A 21,222-nucleotide genomic window follows, 5' to 3' on the forward strand; every position below is an offset into this window, starting at 1 on the left:
TGTGACAATCCATCAATAGGTTCCGTTAATGAAGCAGGTGGGTGCGGCCTATGGGGCATTATTTGGTGAGCAAGTCATATGCCAGAGTGGTTGTCAAGGGACCAGTTGGAATGTGGTCCGGGCCTCACCTGCACATGCACCAGAATTTAATCCTAATAGCCGGGACTTCGCTCCTGTGGTAGCTGCTCGGTTCTCACCTTCTAGAGGGACAAAAGTTCGGGATCCAGGATTAGGTCCTGGTGTCCATGCATGCAGATCACCGAGGTTGGGGTGCTGTCCTGGCAAAGGTCGTATTTCCAGAGGTGACGGTCAAGCTGGGAAGCTTGTCTGCAATAAGTTTTCTTGGTTTTAAGAGCTATGTTCGACGAAAATATTCGTGTGCTGCTCGTGTTCGTTCTGTCAGTCGACTTGACAGGGGTGGCGTAAGTGAGCCGTTAGGGCGGAACAAGGAGCAAAGCGACGATGGCAGAAGATGCAAAAGTTTGCTGCTGGTGAAAAGACTGGTGAGCGCTTTATTAGCGGTCTTCCTTTCGGAGGTAAACGACGGAGAAATAGATTTCCTCTGCAGACGCGATCTCCGTCCGGGGGAAGACCAGTCGTCATCGAGATGTTTTCACTTAAGTGTCAAGTTTTTGGGGAGTGCCTCAATTGGACGTGTTGGCGCCTCACCCCAACGAGAGGCCTAGGGGATATTGTTCCAGGTCAAAGGACACGCAAGCTATAGCAGTGGATGCCCCGTGACACTTTGGGCGTTTTCAGTCGGTCTTTGGGTCCTCTCTATTTTCATTTTTTTCTGAGGGTGATAAACGTAAAAAGAGCAAAGGTTCAGGCGATCCTATTTGCTCCGGTCTAGCCAAGGAGGGCTTGGTATCCGGTTTTTCAGGGTTTACTCATAGAAGATCCCTGGACTCCTCCTTTACCTGAGGAACTGTTACAGCAAGTTCCGGGAGTGTATCAAGCATTTCCGCGCTTTTTCAGGCTAGAAAAGAAATAACGGCAGAGCTTTACCACTGGAGTTGGCGTATATTATATATATATATATATATATATATATATATATATATTTCCTAGAAGACTCCTATGGAAGTTTTTCAGCTGGGTTGTTCTGCTCCACTCTTTGCAAGCAGGAGTGGCTGCAGGCCTAAAGTTAGGCTCCATTTCGGTGCAGTTTTGGCCTCATAGATTTTCTTTAAAAAAGAAAAGAAAAGGGGGCATTGGCCACCTCTCCGGAAGTTCAGGCTTTCGTGAATGGAGTACTTCTCATCCGACCTTTTTTGTGCACCCTTGGCACCGTGGACACTGGTGTTGCGTTTCTTGTGTCACACTGATTGGAACCTTTATTAAAGGTTGTGTTCAAGTCTCTCTCTTGTAGAGTGGTCTTGTTATTGGCTTTGGGGTCCGCAAGGCGGGTGTTGGACGTGGCGGCTTTGTCTCACATGAGCCCCTGTTGGCTCGTTCCTGTGGATGAAGCGGAATTGAGAACTCGTATAATAGTTCTGCCAAGAAGTGGTTTATGTATTTCGCAGAAACCTGTGGTTTCTTCAAAGTCTCTTGAGGTACTCGGGGCTTTGAATATTTATGTCGCCGGTTTGGCTCATATGGGGAGGACAAAGACTCTGTTTGTCCGGTATGCTCCCAACAGGTTTGGGGCACCTGTGTCTAAGCAGCTTGCTACACACTGGATCTGGGATACGATTAGGTGTGCTGGGTCTACGGCTGGTTTGCAGTTACCGTTGTTGGTGGAGACCCATTCTATTAGGAAGATGGGCTTTCTTTGGGCGGCTGCCCGTGGAGTCTCGGCGGTTCACCATTGCCTAGCGGCTGCTTGGTCGGGTTCAAATTCTTTTGCTAAGCTCTATGTGTTTGATACCCTGGCTGATGTGGACCTCATGTTTGCTCAATCGGTGCTGCAGAGTTGTCTGCACTCTCCCGCCCGGTCTGGAGCTTTGGTATAGACCCCATGGTCCTTTTGGAGTCCCCAGCATCCTCTAGGACGTAAGAGAAAATAGGATTTTAGTACCTACCGGTAAATCCTTTCCTCCTAGTCCGTAGAGGATGCTGGGCGCCCGTCCCAGTGCGTACTATGTCTGCAGTTATTGGTTATGGTTGCATTTTGTGGTGTTTCCTTTCGGTCAGATTGTCACTGACGTTGTTCATGCAGTCACATGCGGTTTCTTATTATTGGTTGTGTTGACACACAGGTTGTGTTGCATATTCTCTCAGCATATGGCTGTATGTTTTGCATACCGTGGACTGGTATTCTGTTGAAGGCCATGTCTTGCGGTATGTTTGTGGTGTGAGCTGGTATAACGCTCACAGTGTTTAAATTATAAATTCTTTCCTCGAAATGTCCATCTCTCCTGGGCACAGTTTTCTAACTGAGGTCTGGAGGAGGGGCATAGAGGGAGGAGCCAGTTCACACCCAGTTTAAGTCTTTATAGTGTGCCCAAGCTATACCCCATGGTCCTTTTGGAGTCCCCAGCATCCTCTACGGACTAGGAGAAAAGGATTTACCGGTAGGTACTAAAATCCTATTTTATCAGTAATTGGAATCAATGCATCATACCTCTTGGGATAAGGTGAGAAATAAAAGCCGTTAACACTCCTTTTTTGTCAAAGCGTTTCGGTAACATGCTGACCTTTATCAAGACTCAAACAGAGCAACAATTGAATTGCTCCATTGGGCGCCATCTAATGGCAGCTGCAGGGGAAACAATTGTATCATTTATGTCCTAACCTATCTTATGGTGTTGCACACTACAAACGTTATTGTGCCCTAAACCCATGTACAGAGTATGTTACCTCTGTGGGTAGCAGATATCCACCATCTTAGTCTCTTAATGTGGTCCTGGAGACACTGCTTTCCGCACAAGGCCTAATTATAAAAACTTCCCATAAGCATAAGATTGTTTTGATAAATTTAGACTCATCCAGGATTTCTTCCAAAGACATAACCATTATAAGGCACACCAACACGAAGAAGGTGACAGACAGGACTTGAGTCCTAAGCATTTATTCTGATATGGACCCTGTTATGTGATCATAAAAACTTTTTTTTGTACCATACTAAAAGAAAGTTATTGCTACAGTAGCATATTGCAGTATTTCACAAACTTTCTGAAATCACGGCACCCTTGAGCTTCAGCTAGGTCAAACGTCTCTTGTTGGAAGAAATCAGTGAACATTAAAAAAAAATAAGCAAATTGTGCTTACCTGCCTTCTTAAGGTTCGTTCAGTTATGCAGTGGCGCATGTCTGTCCACGCATTTCATCATTAGCAGCTACCAGCACTACTGCTTATCACATGGACCATATAGATTACCGATTTTGAACAGGACCACCAGCCTGTGGCACACCTTCAAGTACCCTTCAGCACCCAGTTCGGCAGCCACTGGTCTATAGCAATAATTGCTGAGATACTCACAAAGTGGAGATTCAAATTTGAAACGTTTTTACATTTAACTAGTCATACTCAATAGAAATTATTCAACAAACATTTATAATAATGGAGATATTTATTGAATTGCACAAGGGAAAAAATATGTTCATTTAGGTACTTTAGCCTGTTCAGGAATCCACCATGTCAAGAAAATGTAGTAGTCCATCTGTAAGGAAAATAACATATAGGTCTCAAATACATTTCACAAGGAACATTACTACTACTTAATGACCAGGGTACATTGTAGCATTACTTAAGAAAAATGTATAGATAGTAGTGTGTCTTTAGCTCTACTTCAGCTTATAATACTATTATTATCTTTTTAAAGTCTAAAATTACTTTATTTTAATTAGAATGTCCAACATTAGGTAATAATAGACCTGAAGGGACACCACAGATATAATCCACTTAACGGTTTGTACTCAATTTTGAGTAAATATACCATGGGTTTGTTTTTTTTGCTACCATGACAGCTAATTAGGTTTTCTTAAATCCAGTGTTCATCCTATATCAGGGTGTGCTACTGCAATCATGTAATCATCGGAGGGATAGAGGATGCAGTCAAACCGTATGTTGTATACAGTTCACCGCATTCTGCTGAGCACTGTGCAGAAAGAATGCAGCAGTCATCAACCAATCATAACGTCTTTGAAAGCCCAGCTGCTATTCCCGAAAACAATATGTATATGTTAGCCAATTAGCTGGCTAATATTTTTCCAAAAACTGCTCAGAAATTGTCAGGTTTTTTTATGATTGAATGATGTCAAGAACATCTAGTTAAAACTTATCCAACATGATTTTATTTAAATAAAATAAAAATAGGATTTTAATTACCTACCAGTAAATCCTTTTCTCGTCGTCCGTACAGGATGCTGGGGTCCACATTAGGAATGTGGGGTATAGATGGGTCCACTAGGAGCCACTGGCACTTAAAGAGTTTAATAGTGTGGGCTGGCTCCTCCCTCTATGCCCCTCCAACCAGACTCAGTCTAGGAACTGTGCCCGAGGAGACGGACAACTTAGAGAGAAGGATTTTACAAAGATAGTGACGAGATTCACACAAGCTCACACGAAAAAGGTAAACCAAGCAAACTAGTTCGAAAAAACAACAACTCAGTAACAGCTGAATGACATTACTGAACCAAGTAATAACGCAGTACTTAACTAAGAACCAAGCAGTACTGAACCAAGTGACCACTGCAGGAGAACGAAGCGCTGGGCGGGCGCCCACAGCATCCTCTACGGACTACGAGAAAAGGATTTACCGGTAGGTAAATAAAATAAGAATTTACTCACCGGTAATTCTATTTCTCGTAGTCCGTAGTGGATGCTGGGAACTCCGTAAGGACCATGGGGAATAGCGGGCTCCGAAGGAGGCTGGGCACTCTAGAAAGATCTTAGACTACCTGGTGTGCACTGGCCCCTCCCACTATGACCCTCCTCCAAGCCTCAGTTAGGTACTGTGCCCGGACGAGCGTACACAATAAGGAAGGATTTTGAATCCCGGGTAAGACTCATACCAGCCACACCAATCACACCGTATAACTCGTGATATGAAACCCAGTTAACAGTATGAAACAACTGAGCCTCTCAACAGATGGCTCAACAATAACCCGATTTAGTTAACAATAACTATGTACAAGTATTGCAGATAAACCGCACTTGGGATGGGCGCCCAGCATCCACTACGGACTACGAGAAATAGAATTACCGGTGAGTAAATTCTTATTTTCTCTGACGTCCTAGTGGATGCTGGGAACTCCGTAAGGACCATGGGGATTATACCAAAGCTCCCAAACGGGCGGGAGAGTGCGGATGACTCTGCAACACCGAATGAGAGAACTCCAGGTCCTCCTCAGCCAGGGTATCAAATTTATGGAATTTTGCAAACGTGTTTGCCCCTGACCAAGTAGCAGCTCGGCAAAGTTGTAAAGCCGAGACCCCTCGGGCAGCCGCCCAAGATGAGCCCACCTTCCTTGTGGAATGGGCATTGACAGATTTTGGCTGTGGCAGGCCTGCCACAGAATGTGCAAGCTGAATTGTACTACAAATCCAACGAGCAATAGTCTGCGTAGAAGCAGGAGCACCCAGCTTGTTGGGTGCATATAGGATAAACAGCGAATCAGATTTTTTGACTCCAGCCGTTCTGGAAACATATATTTTCAGGGCCCTGACCACGTCTAACAACTTGGAGTCCTCCAAGTCCCTAGTAGCCGCAGGCACCACAATAGGCTGGTTTAGGTGAAACGCTGACACCAACTTAGGGAGAAACTGGGGACGAGTCCTCAATTCTGCCCTATCCATATGGAAAATCAGATAAGGGCCTTTACATGATAAAGCCACCAATTCTGATACTCGCCTGGCCGAAGCCAAGGCCAATAACATGACCACTTTCCAAGTGAGATATTACAGATCCACGGTCTTTAGTGGTCCCAAGGTGCCACAGGAGGCACAAACGGGGGCTGAATATGCAGCACTCCTTTTATAAATGTCTGAACTTCAGGTACTGAAGCTAGTTCTTTTTGAAAGAAAATCGACAAAGCCGAGATCTGTACCTTAATGGAACCTAATTTAAGGCCCATAGTCACTCCTGCTTGCAGGAAATGCAGAAATCGACCTAGTTGAAATTCCTCTGTTGGGGCCCTTTCGGCCTCACACCAAGCAACATATTTCCGCCATATGCGGTGATAATGATTTGCTGTAACCTCTTTCCTGGCTTTAGTAAGCATAGGAATGACTTCCTCCGGAATGCCCTTTTCCTTCAGGATCCGGTGTTCAACCGCCATGCCGTCAAACGCAGCCGCGGTAAGTCTTGGAACCGACAGGGCCCCTGCTGCCGCAGGTCCTGTCTGAGTGGCAGAGGCCATGGGTCCTCTGATATAAATTCTTGAAGTTCTGGGTACCAAGCTCTTCTTGGCCAGTCCGGAACCACGAGTATCGTTCTTACTCCTCGCCTTCTTATTATTCTCAGTACCTTTGGTATGAGAGGCAGAGGTGAGAACACATAAACCGACTGGTACACCACGGTGTTACCAGAGCGTCCACAGCTATCGCCTGAGGGTCCCTTGACCTGGCGCAATATCTTTTATAGCTTTTTGTTGAGGCGGGACGCCATCATGTCCACCTGTGGCCTTTCCCAATGGTGTACAATCCTTTGGAAGACTTCTGGAGGAAGTCCCCACTCTCCCGGGTGGAGGTCGTGTCTGTTGAGAAGATCTGCTTCCCAGTTGTCCACTCCGGGAATGAACACTGCTGACAGTGCTAACACATGATTTTCCGCCTATCGGATAATCCTTGTGGCTTCTGCCATCGCCATTCTGCTTCTTGTGCCGCCCTGTTGGTTTACATGGGCGACTGCCGTGATGTTGTCTGATTGGATCAGTACCGGCTGGTTTTGAAGCAGAGGCCTTGCCGGCCTCAGGGCATTGTAAATGGCCCTCAGGTCCAGAATATTTATGTGTAGGGAAATCACCTGACTTGACCAAAGTCCCTGGAAGTTTCTTCCCTGTGTGACTGCCCCCCAGCCTCAAAGGCTGGCATCCCATGGTCACTAGGACCTAGTCCTGTATGCCGAACCTGCGGCTCTCTTGAAGATGGGCACTCTACAGCCACCACAGTAGAGATACCCTGGTCCTTGGAGACAGGGTTATCAACCTATGCATCGGAAGATGCGATCCGGACCACTTGTCCAACAGGTCCCTCTGAAAAGTTCTTGTATGAAACCTGCCTAATGGGATTGCTTCGTAGGAAGCTACCATTTTTCCCAGGACTCGCGTGCAATGATGCACCGCTACCTGTTTTGGCTTCAGGAGGTCTCGGACTAGAGATGACAACTCATTGGCTTTCTCCTCCGGGAGAAACACTATTTCTGGTTTATGTCCAGAACCATCCCCAGGAACAGTAGACGCGTCCTAGGAACCAGCTGTGACTTTGGACTGTTTAGAATCCAACCGTGCTGTTGTAGCACTTTCCAAAATAGTGCTACCCCGACTACCAACTGCTCCTTGGACCTCGCCCTTATAAAGAGATTGTCCAATTACAGGATAATTAAAAATAAGAATTTACTTACCGATAATTCTATTTCTCGTAGTCCGTAGTGGATGCTGGGGACTCCGTAAGGACCATGGGGAATAGCGGCTCCGCAGGAGTCTGGGCACAAAAGTAAAGCTTTAGAACTACCTGGTGTGCACTGGCTCCTCCCCCCATGACCCTCCTCCAAGCCTCAGTTAGGATACTGTGCCCGGACGAGCGTACACAATAAGGAAGGATTTTGAATCCCGGGTAAGACTCATACCAGCCACACCAATCACACCATATAACTTGTGATCTAAACCCAGTTAACTGCATGATAACAGAGGAGCCTCTAGAAAAGATGGCTCACTACAGCAATAACCCGATTTTTTGGTAACAATAGCTATGTACCAGTATTGCAGACAATCCGCACTTGGGATGGGCGCCCAGCATCCACTACGGACTACGAGAAATAGAATTATCGGTAAGTAAATTCTTATTTTCTCTGACGTCCTAGTGGATGCTGGGGACTCCGTAAGGACCATGGGGATTATACCAAAGCTCCCAAACGGGCGGGAGAGTGCGGATGACTCTGCAGCACCAAATGAGAGAACTCCAGGTCCTCCTCAGCCAGGGTATCAAATTTGTAGAATTTTACAAACGTATTTGCTCCTGACCAAGTAGCTGCTCGGCAAAGTTGTAAAGCCGAGACCCCTCGGGCAGCCGCCCAAGATGAGCCCACCTTCCTTGTGGAATGGGCTTTTACAGATTTTGGCTGTGGCAGGCCTGCCACAGAATGTGCAAGCTGAATTGTACTACAAATCCAACGAGCAATAGTCTGCTTAGAAGCAGGAGCACCCAGCTTGTTGGGTGCATACAGAATAAACAACGAGTCAGATTTTCTGACTCCAGCCGTCCTGGAAACCTATATTTCCAGGGCTCTGACAACGTCTAGCAACTTGGAGTCCTCCAAGTCCCTAGTAGCTGCAGGCACCACAATAGGTTGATTCAGGTGAAACGCTGAAAACCACCTTAGGGAGAAACTGAGGACAAGTCCTCAATTCCGCCCTGTCCGAATGGAAAATCAGATGAGGGCTTTTACAGGATAAAGCCGCCAATTCTGACACGCACCTGGCCCAGGCCAGGGCCAACAGCATGACCACTTTCCATGTGAGATATTTTAACTCCACATATTTAAGTGGTTCAAACCAATGTGACTTTTGGAACCCAAAAACTACATTTAGATCCCGAGGTGCCACTGGAGGCACAAAAGGAGGCTGTATATACAGTACCCCTTTCACAAACGTCTGAACTTCAGGGACTGAAGCTAGTTCTTTTTGGAAGAAAATTGACAGGGCCGAAATTTGAACCTTAATGGACCCCCATTTCAGGCCCATAGACACTCCTGTTTGCAGGAAATGTAGGAATCGACCTAGATTGAAAATTCCTCCGTCGGGGCCTTACTGGCCTCGCACCACGCAACATATTTTCGCCAAATGCGGTGATAATGTTTTGCGGTTATATCTTTCCTGGCTTTGATCAGGATAGGAATGACTTCATCCGGAATGCCTTTCTCCTTCAGGATCCGGCGTTCAACCGCCATGCCGTCAAACGCAGCCGCGGTAAGTCTTGGAACAGACAGGGTCCTTGCTGGAGCAGGTCCCTTCTTAGAGGTAGAGGCCACGGATCCTCCGTGAGCATCTCTTGAAGTTCCGGTTACCAAGTCCTTCTTGGCCAATCCGGAGCCACGAATATAGTGCTTACTCCTCTCCATCTTATAATTCTCAGTACCTTGGGTATGAGAGGCAGAGGAGGGAACACATACACTGACTGGTACACCCACTGTGTTACCAGAGCGTCTACAGCTATTGCCTGAGGGTCCCTTGACCTGGCGCAATACTTGTCGAGTTTTATAAACATGTGGAAGACTTCTGGGTGAAGTCCCCACTCTCCCGGGTGGAGGTCGTGTCTGCTGAGGAAGTCTGCTTCCCAGTTGTCCACTCCCGGAATGAATACTGCTGACAGTGCTATCACATGATTTTCCGCCCAGCGAAGAATCCTTGCAGCTTCTGCCATTGCCCTCCTGCTTCTTGTGTCACCCTGTCTGTTTACGTGGGTGACTGCCGTGATGTTGTCCGAATGGATCAACTCCGGGTGACCTTGAAGCAGAGGTCTTGCTGAGCTTAGAGCATTGTAAATGGCCCTTAGCTTCAGGATATTTATGTGAAGTGATGTCCCCAGGCTTGACCATAAGCTCTGGAAATTCCTTCCCTGTGCGACTGCTCCCCAGCCTCGCAGGCTGGCATCCGTGGTCACCAGGACCCAGTCCTGAATGTGCGGCCCTCTAGAAGATGAGCACTCTGCAACCACCACAGGAGAGACACCCTTGTGCTTGGTGACAGGGTTATCCGCTGATGCATCTAAAGATGCGACCCGGACCATTTGTCCAGCAGGTCCCACTGGAAAGTTCTTGCGTGGAATCTGCCGAATGGGATTGCTTCGTAGGAAGCCACCATTTTTCCCAGAACCATTTCATTGATGTACTGAGACTTGGCTCGGTTATAGCAGGTTCCCGACTAGCTCGGATAACTCCCTGACTTTCTCCTCCGGGAGAAACACCTTTTTCTGGACTGTGTCCAGGATCATCCCTAGGAACAGAAGACGAGTCGTCGGAATCAGCTGCGATTTTGGAATATTGAGAATCCAATCGTGCTGCCGCAACACTACCTGAGATAGTGCTACACCGACCTCCAACTGTTCCATGGATCTTACCCTTATCAGGGAATCGTCCAAGTAAGGGATAACTAAAATTCCCTTCCTTCGAAGGAGTATCATCATTTCGGCCATTACCTTGGTAAAGACCCGGGGTGCCGTGGACCATCCATACGGCAGCGTCTGAAACTGATAGTGACAGTTCTGTACCATAAACCGGAGGTACCCTTGGTGAGAAGGGTAAATTGGGACATGAAGGTAAGCATCCTTGATGTCCCGAGACATCATGTAGTCCCCTTCTTCCAGGTTCGTAATCACTGCTCTGCTGTGACTCAATCTTGAATTTGAACCTCCGTATGTAAGTGTTCAAGATTTTAGATTTAGAATCGGTCTCACCGAGCCGTCCGGCTTCGGTACCACAACAGTGTGGAATAATACCCCGTTCCCTGTTGCAGGAGGGGTACCTTGATTATCACCTGCTGGGAATACAGCTTGTGAATGGCTTCCAAAACTGCCTCCCTGTCAGAAGGAGACATCGGTAAAGCCGACTTTAGGAAACGGCGAGGGGGAGACGTCTCGAATTCCAATTTGTACCCCTGAGATATCACCTGAAGGATCCAGGGGTCTACTTGCGAGTGAGCCCACTGCGCGCTGAAATTCATTGAGACAGGCCCCCACCGTGCCTGATTCTGCTTGTAAAGCCCCAGCGTCATACTGAGGGCTTGGCAGAGGCGGGAGAGGGCTTCTGTTCCAGGGAACTGGCTGATTTCTGCAGCCTTTTTCCTCTCCCTCTGTCACGGGGCAGAAATGAGGAACCTTTTGCCCGCTTGCCCACGAAAAGACTGCGCCTGATAATACGGCGTCTTCTTATGTTGAGAGGCGACCTGGGGTACAAACGTGGATTTCCCAGCTGTTGCCGTGGCCACCAGGTCTGAAAGACCGACCCCAAATAACTCCTCCCCTTAATAAGGCAATACTTCCAAATGCCGTTTGGAATCCGCATCACCTGACCACTGTCGTGTCCATAACCCTCTACTGGCAGAAATGGACAACGCACTTAGACTTGATGCCAGTCGGCAAATATTCCGCTGTGCATCACGCATATATAGAAATGCATCTTTTAAATGCTCTATAGGCAAAAATATACTGTCCCTATCTAGGGTATCAATATTTTCAGTCAGGGAATCCGACCACGCCAACCCAGCACTGCACATCCAGGCTGAGGCGATTGCTGGTCGCAGTATAACACCAGTATGTGTGTAAATACATTTTAGGATACCCTCCTGCTTTCTATCAGCAGGATCCTTAAGGGCGGCCATCTCAGGAGAGGGTAGAGCCCTTGTTCTTACAAGCGTGTGAGCGCTTTATCCACCCTAGGGGGTGTTTTCCAACGCACCCTAACCTCTGGCGGGAAAGGATATAATGCCAATAACATTTTAGAAATTATCAGTTATCGGGGGAAAACCCACGCATCATCACACACCTCATTTAATTTCTCAGATTCAGGAAAACTACAGGTAGTTTTTCCTCACTGAACACAATACCCCTTTTTGGTGGTACTCGTATTATCAGAAATGTGTAAAACATTTTTCATTGCCTCAATCATGTAACGTGTGGCCCTACTGGAAGTCACATTTGTCTCTTCACCGTCGACACTGGAGTCAGTATCCGTGTCGGCGTCTATATCTGCCATCTGAGGTAACGGGCGCTTTAGAGCCCCTGACGGCCTATGAGACGTCTGGACAGGCACAAGCTGAGTAGCCGGCTGTCTCATGTCAACCACTGTCTTTTATACAGAGCTGACACTGTCACGTAATTCCTTCCAACAGTTCATCCACTCAGGTGTCGACCCCCTAGGGGGTGACATCACTATTACAGGCAATCTGCTCCGTCTCCACATCATTTTTCTCCTCATACATGTCGACACAAACGTACCGACACACAGCACACACACAGGGAATGCTCTGATAGAGGACAGGACCCCACTAGCCCTTTGGGGAGACAGAGGGAGAGTTTGCCAGCACACACCAGAGCGCTATATATATACAGGGATAACCTTATATAAGTGTTTTTCCCCTTATAGCTGCTGTATTTTTAATACTGCGCGTAATTAGTGCCCCCCTCTCTTTTTTAACCCTTTCTGTAGTGTAGTGACTGCAGGGGAGAGCCAGGGAGCTTCCCTCCAACGGAGCTGTGAGGGAAAATGGCGCCAGTGTGCTGAGGAGATAAGGCCGCCGAGAAGGGGGCGGAGCCTATCTCCCGTTTTTCTGTGTATTCTGGCAGGGGTTAAATTCATCCATATAGCCCAGGAGCTATATGTGATGCATTTTTTTTGCCATCCAAGGTGTTTTTATTGCGTCTCAGGGCGCCCCCCCCCCAGCGCCCTGCACCCTCAGTGACCGGAGTGTGAAGTGTGCTGAGAGCAATGGCGCACAGCTGCAGTGCTGTGCGCTACCTTGTTGAAGACAGGACGTCTTCTGCCGCCGATTTTCCGGACCTCTTCTGTCTTCTGGCTCTGTAAGGGGGCCGGCGGCGCGGCTCTGGGACCTATCCATGGCTGGGCCTGTGATCGGTCCCTCTGGAGCTAATGTCCAGTAGCCTAAGAAGCCCAATCCACTCTGCACGCAGGTGAATTCGCTTCTTCTCCCCTTAGTCCCTCGATGCAGTGAGCCTGTTGCCAGCAGGTCTCACTGAACATAAAAAACCTAAAACTAAACTTTTCACTAAGCAGCTCAGGAGAGCCACCTAGTGTGCACCCTTCTCGTTCGGGCACAAAAATCTAACTGAGGCTTGGAGGAGGGTCATGGGGGGAGGAGCCAGTGCACACCAGGTAGTTCTAAAGCTTTACTTTTGTGCCCAGACTCCTGCGGAGCCGCTATTCCCCATGGTCCTTACGGAGTCCCCAGCATCCACTAGGACGTCAGAGAAATTCCCTTTTCTCTATCGTCCTAGTGGATGCTGGGGTTCCTGAAAGGACCATGGGGAATAGCGGCTCCGCAGGAGACAGGGCACAAAAAGTAAAGCTTTTTCAGATCAGGTGGTGTGCACTGGCTCCTCCCCCTATGACCCTCCTCCAGACTCCAGTTAGATTTTTGTGCCCGGCCGAGAAGGGTGCAATCTAGGTGGCTCTCCTAAAGAGCTGCTTAGAAAAAGTTTAGCTAGGTTTTTTATTTTACAGTGATTCCTGCTGGCAACAGGATCACTGCAGCGAGGGACTGAGGGGAGAAGGAGTCAACTCACCTGCGTGCAGGATGGATTGGCTTCTTGGCTACTGGACATCAAGCTCCAGAGGGACGATCACAGGTACAGCCTGGATGGTCACCGGAGCCGCGCCGCCGGCCCCCTTGCAGATGCTGAAGTCAGAAGAGGTCCAGAATCGGCGGCTGAAGACTCCTGCAGTCTTCTAAAGGTAGCGCACAGCACTGCAGCTGTGCGCCATTTTCCTCTCAGCACACTTCACACGGCAGTCACTGAGGGTGCAGGGCGCTGGGAGGGGGGCGCCCTGGGAGGCAAATGAATACCTATAAAGGCTAAAAATACCTCACATATAGCCCCTAGAGGCTATATGGAGATATTTAACCCCTGCCTGAATTTTCTAAATAGCGGGAGACGAGCCCGCCAGAAAAGGGGCGGGGCCTATCTCCTCAGCACACGGCGCCATTTCCTCTCACAGCTCCGCTGGTCAGGACGGCTCCCAAGTCTCTCCCCTGCACTGCACTACAGAAACAGGGTAAAACAGAGAGGGGGGGGCAAATTTATGGCGATATTTTGATATAACAAAGCAGCTATAAGGGAGCACTTATTATAAGGCTATCCCTGATATATATATAGCGCTTTTGGTGTGTGCTGGCAAACTCTCCCTCTGTCTCCCCAAAGGGCTAGTGGGTCCTGTCTTCGTTAAGAGCATTCCCTGTGTGTCTGCTGTGTGTCGGTACGTGTGTGTCGACATGTATGAGGACGATATTGGTGTGGAGGCGGAGCAATTGCCAAATATGAGGATGTCACCCCCTAGGGAGTCGACACCAGAATGGATGCCTTTATTTATGGAACTACGGGATAGTGTCAACACGCTAAAGCAGTCGTTTGACGACATGAGGCGGCCGGACAATCAATTAGTGCCTGTCCAGGCGACTCAAACACCGTCAGGGGCTGTGAAACGCCCTTTGCCTCAGTCGGTCGACACAGACCCAGACACAGGCGATGACTCCAGTGGTGACGGTGACGAATCAACCGTATTTTCCAGTAGGGCCACACGTTATATGATTTTGGCAATGAAGGAGGCGTTACATTTAGCTGATACTACAGGTACCACTAAACAGGGTATTATGTGGGGTATGAAAAAACTACCTATAGTTTTTCCTGAATCAGAAGAATTAAATGACGTGTGTAATGAAGCGTGGGTTGCCCCTGATAAAAAGCTGATAATTTCAAAGAAATTATTGGCATTATACCCTTTCCCGCCAGAGGTTAGGGAGCGCTGGGAAACACCTCCTAGGGTGGACAAGGCGCTAACACGCTTATCTAAACAAGTGGCGTTACCCTCTCCTGAGACGGCCGCACTTAAAGATCCATCAGATAGGAGGATGGAAAATATCCAAAAAAGTATATACACACATGCAGGTGTTATACTACGACCAGCTGTAGCGACTGCCTGGATGGGCAGTGCTGGGGTAGTTTGGTCAGAGTCCCTGATTGAAAATATTGATACCCTGGACAGGGACAATATTTTACTGTCGTTAGAACAAATAAAGGATGCATTTCTTTATATGCGTGATGCACAGAGGGATATCTGCACACTGGCATCACGGGTAAGTGCTATGTCCATTTCGGCCAGAAGAGCTTTATGGACGCGACAGTGGACAGGCGATGCGGATTCAAAACGGCATATGGAAGTTTTGCCGTATAAAGGGGAGGAGTTATTTGGAGTCGGTCTATCAGATTTGGTGGCCACGGCTACAGCCGGGAAATCCACCTTTCTACCTCAAGTCACTCCCGAACAGAAAAAGGCACCGACTTTTCAACCGCAGCCCTTTCGTTCCTTTAAAAATAAGAGAGCAAAGGGCTATTCATATCTGCCACGAGGCAGAGGTCGAGGGAAGAGACAGCAACACGCAGCTCCTTCCCAGGAACAGAAGCCCTCCCCGGCTTCTACAAAAGCCTCAGCATGACGCTGGGGCTTCTCAAGCGGACTCGGGGACGGTGGGCGGTCGTCTCAAAAATTACAGCGCGCAGTGGGCTCACTCGCAGGTAGATCCCTGGATCCTGCAGATAATATCTCAAGGGTACAGGTTGGAATTAGAGACAGATCCACCTCGCCGTTTCCTGAAGTCTGCTTTACCAACGTCCCCCTCCGAAAGGGAGACGGTTTTGGAAGCCATTCACAAGCTGTACTCTCAGCAGGTGATAGTCAAGGTACCTCTTCTACAACAAGGGAAGGGGTATTATTCCACTCTTTTTGTGGTACCGAAGCCGGATGGCTCGGTAAGGCCTATTCTAAATCTGAAGTCCTTGAACCTGTACATAAAGAAGTTCAAGTTCAAGATGGAGTCACTCAGAGCAGTGATAGCGAACCTGGAAGAGGGGGACTTTATGGTATCCTTGGACATCAAGGATGCGTATCTCCACGTTCCAATTTACCCCTCACACCAGGGGTACCTCAGGTTCGTTGTACAAAACTGTCACTATCAGTTTCAGACGCTGCCGTTCGGATTGTCCACGGCACCTCGGATCTTTACAAAGGTAATGGCCGAGATGATGATTCTTCTTCGAAGAAAAGGCATATTAATTATCCCATACTTGGACGATCTCCTAATAAGGGCGAGGTCCAGAGAACAGCTAGAGATGGGATTAGCACTGTCTCAAGAAGTGCTAAAACAGCACGGGTGGATTCTGAATATTCCAAAATCCCAGTTAATGCCGACAACTCGTCTGCTGTTCCTAGGGATGATTCTGGACACGGTTCAGAAAAAGGTTTTTCTCCCGGAGGAAAAAGCCAAGGAGTTATCCGACCTTGTCAGGAACCTCCTAAAACCAGGAAAGGTGTCTGTACATCAATGCACAAGAGTCCTGGGAAAAATGGTGGCTTCTTACGAAGCAATTCCATTCGGCAGATTCCACGCAAGAATTTTCCAAAGGGATCTGTTGGACAAATGGTCAGGGTCGCATCTTCAGATGCACCTACGGATAACCCTGTCTCCAAGGACAAGGGTGTCTCTTCTGTGGTGGTTGCAGAGTCCTCATCTATTGGAGGGCCGCAGATTCGGCATACAGGATTGGATCCTGGTGACCACGGACGCCAGCCTGAGAGGCTGGGGAGCAGTCACACAAGGAAGAAACTTCCAGGGAGTATGGACGAGCCTGGAAACGTCTCTTCACATAAACATTCTGGAACTAAGAGCAATATACAATGCTCTAAGCCAGGCAGAACCTCTGCTTCAGGGAAAACCGGTGTTGATCCAGTCGGACAACATCACGGCAGTCGCCCATGTGAACAGACAGGGCGGCACAAGAAGCAGGAGTGCAATGGCAGAAGCTGCAAGGATTCTTCGCTGGGCAGAGAATCATGTGATAGCACTGTCAGCAGTGTTCATCCCGGGAGTGGACAACTGGGAAGCAGACTTCCTCAGCAGACACGATCTTCACCCGGGAGAGTGGGGACTTCATCCAGAAGTCTTCCACATGCTGGTAACCCGTTGGGAAAGACCAATGGTGGACATGATGGCGTCTCGCCTCAACAAAAAACTGGACAGGTATTGCGCCAGGTCAAGAGATCCGCAGGCAATAGCTGTGGACGCGCTGGTAACGCCTTGGGTGTACCAGTCGGTGTATGTGTTTCCTCCTCTGCCTCTCATACCAAAAGTATTGAGAATTATACGGCAAAGAGGCGTAAGAACGATACTAGTGGTTCCGGATTGGCCAAGAAGGACTTGGTACCCGGAACTTCAAGAGATGATCACGGAAGATCCGTGGCCTCTACCTCTAAGGAGGGACTTGCTTCAGCAGGGTCCCTGTCTGTTTCAAGACTTACCGCGGCTGCGTTTGACGGCATGGCGGTTGAACGCCGGATCCTAAAGGAAAAAGGCATGCCGGAAGAAGTCATTCCTACTTTGATTAAAGCAAGGAAGGAAGTAACCGTGCAACATTATCACCGAATTTGGCGAAAATATGTTGCGTGGTGCGAAGATCGGAGTGCTCCGACGGAGGAATTTCAACTGGGTCGATTCCTACATTTCCTGCAATCAGGATTGTCTATGGGTCTCAAATTGAGATCTATTAAGGTTCAAATTTCGGCCCTGTCGATTTTCTTTCAAAAAGAATTGGCTTCAGTCCCTGAAGTCCAGACCTTTGTTAAGGGAGTGCTGCATATACAGCCTCCTGTGGTGCCTCCAGTGGCACCGTGGGATCTCAATGTGGTTTTGGACTTTCTAAAATCTCATTGGTTTGAACCACTAAATAAGGTGGATTTGAAATATCTCACTTGGAAAGTGACCATGCTTCTAGCCCTGGCTTCTGCCAGGAGAGTATCAGAATTGGCAGCTTTATCTTACAAAAGCCCATATCTGATTTTCCATTCGGACAGGGCAGAACTGCGGACTCGTCCGCATTTTCTCCCTAAGGTGGTGTCAGCATTTCATCTGAACCAGCCTATTGTAGTGCCTGCGGCTACAAGTGACTTGGAGGACTCCAAGTTACTGGACGTTGTCAGAGCATTAAAAATATATATTGCAAGGACAGCTGGAGTCAGAAAATCTGACTCGTTGTTTATATTGTATGCACCCAACAAGATGGGTGCTCCTGCGTCTAAGCAGACGATTGCTCGTTGGATCTGTAGCACAATCCAACTTGCACATTCTGTGGCAGGCCTGCCACAGCCTAAATCTGTAAAGGCCCACTCCACAAGGAAGGTGGGCTCATCTTGGGCGGCTGCCCGAGGGGTCTCGGCATTACAACTTTGCCGAGCAGCTACGTGGTCAGGGGAGAACACGTTTGTAAAATTTTACAAATTTGATACTCTGGCTAAGGAGGACCTGGAGTTCTCTCATTCGGTGCTGCAGAGTCATCCGCACTCTCCCGCCCGTTTGGGAGCTTTGGTATAATCCCCATGGTCCTTTCAGGAACCCCAGCATCCACTAGGACGATAGAGAAAATAAGATTTTACTTACCGATAAATCTATTTCTCGGAGTCCGTAGTGGATGCTGGGCGCCCATCCCAAGTGCGGATTATCTGCATAAATTGTACATAGTTATTGTTAACTAATTCGGGTTATTGTTGAAGGAAGCCATCTTTCAGAGGCTCCGCTGTTATCATACTGTTAACTGGATTTAGATCACAGGTTGTACGGTGTGATTGGTGTGGCTGGTATGAGTCTTACCCGGGATTCAAAATCCTCCCTTATTGTGTACGCTCGTCCGGGCACAGTACCTAACTGGAGTCTGGAGGAGGGTCATAGGGGGAGGAGCCAGTGCACACCACCTGATCTGAAAAAGCTTTACTTTTTGTGCCCTGTCTCCTGCGGAGCCGCTATTCCCCATGGTCCTTTCAGGAACCCCAGCATCCACTACGGACTCCGAGAAATAGATTTATCGGTAAGTAAAATCTTATTTTTTTCGAAGGAGTATCATCATTTCGGCCATTACCTTGATAAAACACCCTCGGTGCCATGTACAGTCCAAACGGCAGTGTCTGGACTTGGTAATGGTAATCCTGTACCACAAATCTGAGGTACTCCTGGCGAGGATGGTAAATGGGGACATGCAGGTAAGCATCCTTGATGTCCCGGGATACCATGTAATCCCCCTCGTCCAGGCTTGCAATAACCGCCCTGAGCGATTCCATCTTGAACTTGAATTTTTTTATGTATGTGTTCAAGGATTTTAAATATAAAATGGGTCACACCGAACCATGCGGTTTCGGTACCCCAAACCGTGTGGAATAGTAACCCCGTCCTTGTTGAAGTAGGGGCACCTTGAGTATTTCCTGCTGGGAATACCGCTTATTAATTGCCTCTAGCACAGCCTCCCTGCCTGAGGGAGTTGTCAGCAAGGCATATTTTAGGAAATGGCTGGGGGGAGACATCTCGAATTCCAGCTTGTACCCCTGAAATACTACTTGACAGAAACAGGGATCCACCTGTGAGCGAGCCCACTAATTGCTGAAATTTTTGAGACGGCCCCCCGCCGTACCTGGCTACACCTGTGGAGCACCCGCGTCATGCTGTGGACTCACAGGAAGCGGGGGAAGAATTTTGATTCTGGGAACAGGCTGACTGGTGCAGCTTTTTCCTCTTCCCTTGTCTCTGTACAGAAAGGAAGCGCCATTTGACCCGCTTGCTTTTCTGAAGCCGAAAGGACTGTACCTTTGTCTGTGAGGAAACCTGAGGTAAAAATATTTCTTCCCAGCAGTTGCTGTGGATACGAGGTCCCAGAGACCATCCCCAAATAAGTCCTCACCCTTATAAGGCAGAATCTCTATGCGCTTTTTAAGTCAGCATCACCTGTCCAGTGACAGGTCTCTAATACCCTCCTGACAGAATGGACATTACATTCATTTTTGGATGCCAGCCGGCAAAATATCCCTCTGTGCATCCCTCATATATAAGACGACGTCTTTAATATGTTCTCATATTAGCAAACTAGTATGCTTGACAGGGTCACCGACCACGCTGCAGCAGCACGATCTGCAGGTTTCAGTCTAGTACCCGAGTGTGTAAATACAGACTTCAGGATAGCCTCCTGCTTTTTATCAACAGGTACCTTCAAAGTGGCCGTTCCTAAAACGGCAGTGCCACCTTTTTTGACAACCGTGTGAGCGCCTTATCCACCCTAGGGGATATCTCCCAGCGTAACTTATCCTCCTGGCGGGAAAGGGTACGCCATCAGTAACTTTTTATAAATTACCAGTTTCTTAACGGGGGAACCCACGCTTTTCACACACTTCATTTATTCATCTGATGGGGGAACAAAACACTGCCTGTTTTTTCTCTAAAACCCATTTTTAGAGGTGCTTGGGTTAATGTCAGAAATGTATAACACATTTTTTATTGCCGGGATCAAGTCACGGATGTTCTTAGTGGATTGTGTATATGTCTCAACCTTGTCGACACTGGAGACAGCTCCGTGTCGACATCTGTGTCTGCCATCTGAGAGAACGGGCGTTTTTGAGCCCCTGATGGCCTTTGAGACGCCTGGGCAGGCGCGGGCTGAGAAGCCGGCTGTCCCACAGCTGTTACGTCATCCACCCTTTTATGTAAGGAGTTGACACTGTCGGTTAATACCTTTCACCTATCCATCCACTCTGGTGTCGGCCCCACAGGGGGCGACATCACATATATCAGCCTCTGTTCCGCCACCATATAAGCCTCCTCATTCAACATGTCGACACAGCCGTACCGACACCCCGCAGACACACAGGGAATGCTCTAAACGAGGACAGGACCCACAAAAGCCCTTTGGGGGGACAGAGTGAGAGTATGCCAGCACACACCAGAGCGCTATACATATATAGGGACTAACTGAGTTTTGTCCCTAATAGCTGCTTTTCAATATAATATACTGTATACAGTGCCAATTTTAATGCCCCCCCTCTCTTTTCCCTCTTACTGTACTGTAGAATTGCAGGGAAGAGCCAGGGAGCTTCCTTCCAGCCGAGCTGTGAGGGAAAAATGGCGCCAGTGTGCTGAGGAGATAGGCTCCGCCCCTTTTTCGCGGCGTATTCTCCCGCTTTTTATGGGATTCTGGCAGGGGTATTTACCTCATATATAGCCCCAGGGGCTATATATTGAGGTATTTTAGCCAGCCAAGGTGTTTTTATTGCTGCCTCAGGGCGCCCCCCCCCCAGCGCCCTGCACCCTCAGTGACCGGAGTGTGAAGTGTGTATGAGGAGCAATGGCGCACAACTGCAGTGCTGTGTGCTACCTTGGTGAAGACAGGATGTCTTCATGCCGCCGATTTTCCGGACCATCTTCTTGCTTCTGGCTCTGTAAGGGGGACGGCGGCGCGGCTCCGGGACCGAACATCAAGGCTGGGCCTGCGGTCGATCCCTCTGGAGCTAATGGTGTCCAG

The 21,222-nt window shown here is 48.4% G+C and overlaps 1 protein-coding gene across 1 annotated transcript in view; it reads right to left on the reverse strand.

The window, feature by feature from the left end:
* Window positions 1–3,495: 3,495 nt before the first annotated feature.
* NDUFC1 (NADH:ubiquinone oxidoreductase subunit C1) overlaps window positions 3,496–21,222 on the reverse strand; it is a 52,631-nt gene continuing 34,904 nt past the window's right edge. Inside the window, exon 4 of the mRNA XM_063946491.1 lies at window positions 3,496–3,604. The gene's annotated coding sequence lies outside the window, so the exon portion shown is untranslated. The remainder of the gene's footprint in view (window positions 3,605–21,222) is intronic.

This window comes from Pseudophryne corroboree, chromosome 1, assembly GCF_028390025.1.
Source record: "Pseudophryne corroboree isolate aPseCor3 chromosome 1, aPseCor3.hap2, whole genome shotgun sequence".
NCBI classification, from domain to species: Eukaryota; Metazoa; Chordata; class Amphibia; order Anura; family Myobatrachidae; genus Pseudophryne; species Pseudophryne corroboree.